The sequence below is a fragment of the Argentina silus genome (genome assembly GCF_951799395.1).
Source record: "Argentina silus genome assembly, chromosome: 6".
NCBI lineage: Eukaryota > Metazoa > Chordata > Actinopteri > Argentiniformes > Argentinidae > Argentina > Argentina silus.
In genome coordinates, this window is record NC_139660.1 from 2,259,244 (window position 1) to 2,266,502 (window position 7,259).

General features: G+C 43.4%; 1 protein-coding gene across 1 annotated transcript in view; it reads right to left on the reverse strand.

Annotated features, from left to right (window-relative positions):
• Positions 1-7,200: 7,200 nt before the first annotated feature.
• Positions 7,201-7,259, reverse strand: part of rgs5a (regulator of G protein signaling 5a) — a 9,635-nt gene continuing 9,576 nt past the window's right edge. Inside the window, exon 5 of the mRNA XM_083671324.1 lies at positions 7,201-7,259. This exon is cut by the window's right edge and continues 947 nt beyond it. The gene's annotated coding sequence lies outside the window, so the exon portion shown is untranslated.

Here is a 7,259-nt window from a genome sequence, read left to right on the forward strand (position 1 = left end):
GTTGGTTCCTCTGATCTCTTTGATGTCAGATCCCTTTCAGACTTACATAGATGACCTAAAAACTGAGCAGAATTATGGCAGAAGTGTTGAATGAAACTGATTTCATTTTTCTCATCTTCAACAACATGTTGTTGTGTACGACTCTTCGAATGGGATTTGTAGGTCATCTTTCTTATTCAACCAAACACATCCCCATCAACAAACACATAACATCCCCTTATCTAATGAATCCATCTAATAGTAAATGGTAAATTTAGCCAGGAAATATACAGAACATAAATATTGCTTCTACCTCCCACGGTTGAGGTCACTATTCCAATGAGGATGCACGACCCTGAGATGTTCCAGTTTATTACTGGCCGACCGCAGGAAGTTTAATGTTACCTTTTAAACAGTACTCAGTGGAGTCCACAGCAGTCCAGATGATTAGTTTACCCTGAACGCTTGTTTGTTCTGAGGCAGTGTCAGGGTAAGGTTATTTACTGTGGTACTTCAGCTATTCAGGTCCACTTCATCTCACTGTTTCCATCTATGCCTGTTTAAAGAGGCTGCATTGAGGCTGCGTTGAGGCTGTATTGAGGCTGTGTTGCGGCTGCATTGAGGCTGCATTGAGGCCGCATTGAGGCTGTGTTGCGGCTGCATTGAGGCTGCATTGAGGCTGCATTGAGGCCGCATTGAGGCTGTGTTGCGGCTGCATTGAGGCTGCATTGAGGCTGCGTTGAGGCTGCATTGAGGCTGCATTGAGGCTGCACTGAGGCTGCATTGAGGCTGCACTGAGGCTGCATTGAGGCTGCATTGAGGCTGCATTGAGGCTGTGTTGCGGCTGCATTGAGGCTGCACTGAGGCTGCATTGAGGCTGCATTGAGGCTGCATTGCAACCCTGGTACGAGGTAATACTGTGTTTATACTTATGTAACACCCAATGAGAATTTAAGACTTGTATTGCTTGCCACGGAAATAATCACTGGCGGGATTTGACATTAACTTTCATTGACAGAACAAGGGCAAGTATTATCAAATATTTAGTCAGGGCATGTCAGTGTTTTCAAGTTGCTAACCCCTCTGAAACAGATGAGAATGGGCCTGGACAGATATATAGAGGCATAATCAGCAAACTAAGCCTCAGGTCTTAAAGCATGACGCAAGACAGGTCCGAGCCATCAATATTCAGCCTCACAGAAGTATGTCAAGGGAAGAAGCATCGGTATAAAGCTTGACTCTAAGCACGTACACACACGCACACGCACACGCACACGCACACGCACACGCACACGCACACGCACACGCACACGCACACACACACACACACACACACACACACACACACACACACACACACACACACACAGTGCACAGTGCAATCAATCCACTTTGTTCTATATCTTTTGTTTGAGTCTGTATTGTGCACTACTGATGAAAAGCCAAAGGCCCATTATAGCAGGGAGCTGCACAAGTGAAGCATCTGTATGAATGGCATGCTTATCTTTCAAACAGCCCGTGAAGAACACACACACACACACACACACACACACACACACACACACACACACACACACACACACACACACACACACACACACACACACACACACACACACACACACACACACACGGCTGATAAGAAAGCGTACACAACTGTGATCAAAGAAGGAATTGTATAACTTGCCCAGTAGAAGCCAAGTAATGTATTTAACGTCTAGAAACAACCCGTTTGCGGTCACTGTACTTAGTCGCTGTGCTTCTCATACATGCTTACTGTAGTGTAGTATGTTTAGTCTACAATTACACGAAATCAAAGGATCATGAAACGTGGGTAGAGTGTGTGTGAGTGTGTGTGAGTGTGTGTGAGTGTGTGTGAGTGTGTGTGAGTGGGTTGCCTCCAAAGCAATCGTATTAACGGTGAAGGGAGAGTGGTGATTTGGGGCCATTACTGTATTTGTCTTTCAGGCAAAGCAAACTCCATTTAGATGAAAACAGAAAAACAAAACTGCGATGACTCATAGTTGGTTAGGGTGACATGAATTTGATTATAGAGAATTAGAGAAGAAACAGCCTTTGATTGGATGGCCTGGTTTATACAGAGGATAATGAGTATGATCCACTCAATGCCAGAGTTACCCACCAGACCTAAATGACAATGACTGGATACTGCTTACCCCTGGATAACCCCTATACTGTACCTGCATCAGTGGGTTGTATCAGCAATAACACACAACAATGACACAGAGCTTACTCATCGCCAAGCCCACACAGGCAATCGAACCTACAAAAGACACATAACAATATCCCATTAACTGTAATGGTGGTGGTGGTGGTGGTGGTGGGTGTAAATTGGTGTAGGTAGAGACGGCTTTGTTGATATAGAAAGTAGGTGAAAATGACTGATCTAGGTCTGTTTTGAATACGAGTGACCCAGAAAGCGAACAAACCTGGTGGGTGGCAGAAGAATGGGAAAAACAGTGACCAAGTTTGGTAAAGGAGTACGCAACACATTTCAGACTGATAGTTCACTGTGTTGCGCACTCACAAATGGAGCAAGTGAGGAAGACAAGAGGCAGATAAAAAACCCCAAAATAGATGATTACGTTTAATGGTGAGTGCACCAGGACTGTTTACCTCTCCTCGGCCAAATGATGGTATCATCTCCCAATTATGTCCCTTTCAGCTGAGGGAGGGAGAGAGGGAGGGAGGGAGGGAGGGAGGGAGGGAGGGAGGACGAGGGAGGGAGGACAATGGTTTTTGTTTCAGGGTGGATAGAGACCAGGTATATGAGACCAGGGTGGATGAAATGTTTGTGTGTTTTGTTTACGCTTCTTCATTTGCTAATGAGGATGTGGCAGAGCAGGATGGCTGGCAGGTCCATCAATGTGCCCTCTTTGTGTCGTCAATAACCTGTTTATCTCCCCCTCTGTTCTTTCCTCCCTTTTTTTCCTCTCCCCTCTGTGTTCTCTCCCTCCTCTCTGTTCTGTCCCTTCCCTCTGCTGTGATGCTGGGGCTGCAGGCTGAAGTCAGGTCTGGTCATTATGTGGTAGCAGAGGGGCCTGGTGAGCTAATAGACTTAGCCCTGAGGCTGGATCTCTGGCTCTCCGGACAGCCATTCCGGGTAGGGAGGCACTGCATGTCCTCTGAAGTGGCACATGTTTGTTTTTGAGAAGACTACTCTTTCTCTGTGTTGTTGTTTCAGTGGGCTATTCATTGATTGTTTTGTGTTTTGTGTGGACCTCAGGAAGAGCAGATGGTGCTAAAGGCGATTCAGAAAACAAACATGAATTTCAAACGTAGTGGTACTGCAGTAGTCTTTCATCACAGAGATGAATTATTCATGGTCTTTATGCCTGTGCTTTATTCCTGTTTTTGTGTGTATATTCAAACCCCTCAAGTCATGAGAAAGTACATGAATCATCATCACATCAACATTATCAGGCAGGACTGTGTGTGTGTGTGTGTGTGTGTGTGTGTGTGTGTGTGTGTGTGTGTGTGTGTGTGTGTGTGTGTGTGTGGGTCCGTGTGTGTGTGTGTGTGTGTAGGTGTGTGTATCTGTGTGTGTGGGTCCGTGTGTGTGTGTGTGTGTGTGTGTCTGTGTGTGTGTCTATCTGTGTGTGTGGGTGCGTGTGTGGGTGTGTGTGTGTGTGTGTATCTGTGTGTGTGTGTGTGTGTGTGTGTGTGTGTGTGTGTGTGTGTGTGTGTGTGTGTGTGTGTGTGTGTGTGTGTGTGTGGGTGTGCACTGTATGTGTGTTGCAGCCTTTGTCAGTGAAAAGCACAGAACATTCCAGGCTGTAAAGTGGAGCTAAGTAAGCAAGAAGCCCTTTGAAGGACTCACAGTCTAACATAGTACCCATGACCTCCGATGAGTTTTAAGATGCTTGGGTAAACAGTCATATTACTGTATGTAGCTTTATTGTCACTATCAATCAATATCTTCTATATTAAGAGTCTGTGGAGCACAATTTGTCTCTTTCCCAAGTCTCGACAGTGACGTTTCTCAACTAAAGCATGGATACAGCTGAGAGGCTTCTGTAAGTGTTTTCGCATTGAATCGTAAAATCTGACCAAATGAAGCGTTTAGGTCTCATCATAGCATCTACGTCTCGTGCGGTTTGTTATCTTCACCCAGGCTTTGTTTGTGCTCCACAGACGTATTTGGAAACATGGCTGCCATCCTTCTGGTTCATATGTTGTGGTAATGGTGTTGGTTGGCAGAGCACAATCAAGGGATCAGTCTCTAAAAGCTCTGTGGTGACATAATTAAGTTCTCTGCTTACATACAAATATCTGCTTCATCAGCTCATACACATATCTGCTTCATCAGCTCAATCTGTAATAAAAAAGCTTTTAAAACGTCCCTCTCTTCAACCCAGCTTGGCCAAAGTTTTTGTTTCATATGTGTTGATATTATATTTGCTTTACATTTACATTTACATTTACATTTATGCCATTTAGCAGACGCCTTTATCCAAAGCGACTTACAACTTGTTTAAGTAAGTGAATCATCTATCCATCAGTCATCATAAGACAAAGTAATCAATGCTCACACCATGCTCACATATGCTGTATCTGTTCATCGGTTTGCTATGTCAGTCAGTCTCTGTGTCACTGTGGATAATCTAATACTATAAGTGTATCAGAAGTAATGCATCTGTTTATCACAGTTATTCTGCAATTTCCAACATTTCCAATGACATGGCCATTGGAGGAGGTCTTCGTCGACATGTCAGTGAGGCACTGCCGTTCATGTAAGAGTGGACACGTGTAAAACAGACGAGTGAAACCCAATGAAGTACTTTTAGTACTTCTATTTTTATTTTATTGTATTTTAAAACTTATTGTATTGTGCACTACTCTGTGGCACTGTCACTTTTGCATTTCACTGTATACTTGTATGCACGTGACAAATAAAGAATCTTGAATCTTGAATCTTGAATCTTGAGACAGTTTGTCAGACAGTTTTGCCATTGCCCCGGAGGGGCCCAAAGTCCTAAACCTTCCCGTCTATTTCTAGGAACCGTGGCAATAACGAATGTGTACATGTTAGCATCTGACAGTGTTTGTGTTGGCTACGTCTCCCTAACTGCATCTGCTTCCTCTCAGTTTTCCCCTTCACAACTCTGAACATGTTCACGCGCTCGACGGCGTCTCGCATGATTCTGCGAAAGAAAAACACTCCGTCTTCGTGTGGGAAAAAATTTCTCGCTATCCTTCCCTCAGGAATCTGTGTATTTACCATTCACCAATATCGTATTAGGGTGTTTGTTTCTAAAGGGATAGACTACTGGACAAAGACAAATAAATACCTTCTTCACTCTATGGATTAAAGTAATTGTTTTTTTCTGGTAGTTCCCTTTCTTGTGGCTCGTGGAGGCCTGTGTATCTCGGTGTCCCTCGTTTCTCATCACACAAAAACAAATAGTTGCATGGAAAACTTGCCGTGTGTGTGCAAAACACACATACATATAGCATCGGATAACAAAAACAGAGTGACAACTGAACGTCAGATGTTTTCTCTTTTATGACAGTGAAAAGACATGTTCTCTCCTGTTTTCTCCCCGACCAGTGTTCCCTTGAAGAGAATACCAGTGTGGTATTCATGAATAACTTAAACACAGATACTTGTAAATGGTACGTATTTACATATAAAAAATAAATACATCTTCAGGAATTTAATGTATTGATGCTTTTTATGAGGTTGACTACAAATGATACATGCACAAGCTATATGTCAAATAGCAAACACTGACGCACTAAATAAGTCCTTTTGTTTTGTTTTGTTCGTGATGTGGCATCTTGGGCAGCACTGTGGCACTGGATTGGCAAATCCATGCTACTGCAAACCCTTGTACATGCCACTTGAAAACAGAGCTAAATGATGCTGTATTAGCAGCAACACTCTGCATAGGGGACTGTAAAAATGCCAATCAATGCAGAGTATCACTGCAATGTAAGGTTTAAGCCATTCAATATTTCTGAATAGAAAATCTCTGTGGGAATCCAAATACAAACTTCAGATGATCATAATGCCAAAATTGTGAACTCCTGACCTGCAGAGTTAGAGCAAGTTTATTGACCTGTAGGGGCAACCATAAGGACTTATTTAGGGACCAAGTGTGTGGATAATAATATGTTATATACGTTATAGTTATGACAGCTCCAATCCTCCGATATATAAAAACATGCAAGAGAAGATAGAATGACTCTGTATGATGATGATGATATAGGGTGAGACAGCACACCAGATGACATACCATTGCTAAATAATATTAATAATTAATAATTAATATTAATAATATTAATACTAAAACACCTCGTCTCTCTTTAAAACCACCCATTTCTCAGACTCTGCAAGGTGCGTACGGTCGTTATTGAATAGTGAATGGAGTGACATAGAGCATAAACTCTAATACAGTTTGCAAAGGTGCATTTGAAATACTGGATATGTTCGGCTTTATAGTCAATAATGGCGTATTTGCGTCTGTGGTTGAATACAGTCCGTAAATGCTGCTACTCTGTAGTATTGGGGCTTTCTCTATCTGTCTCTTTTGCTTCATGACGACTGATGGAAAGACTCGTCAGGTTTTCACCATTCTGGCGTCACCGACGTTTTATTTTTGCTGTAGTACACTAGATCTGCGGTCATGAAGGAAAGGAGACAAGGGAAGGAGATGGGGAAAGGAAGCTGTTCAAGGATTCAGTCAAAGCCATTATGCAACGTTTGTTTACTGTGTGTCCTTGGAATTAACATACGCCTACTTCTAATTTCACTGGGGTAAAACAAAAACATTCTCTGGAGAAACACTGAGTTCACTTCTTTCACAAGATCTCCTCCTACTTCATTTCCCATTTTAGCAACGTACAATGCAGTGGTAGCCTAGGAGCATAACCACTGAGCCAACTACCCACCACTGTTCCCAAGGATAGCCTGAGAGCATGCCAGAGCTCCGTGCTCCCCGCCCTCAGTTAAGATGCATAAGCATAACCAGGTCTTTTGTGTTAAATAACGCATTGGATCAATGGTTGATGTACTTGAAAATTCAACTTTCATGTGAACCTCAAGTGTTGTGGCTTTGGTCGCTCCAGGGGACAGCTCAAGGCGCCTGTTTCCTGAATTTGAATATGTTTACCACTTGGCTGTGTGTGGCTCTTATAATGGCTGATTCCAAGAAGTCCCTGACCCTGCACCCCCCCCCCCCTCTGAAAGGACCACCCTGCCCCCCTTAACCCCCCTCCCCCACACACACCTCCCCCCTCTGAAAGGACACTGGATG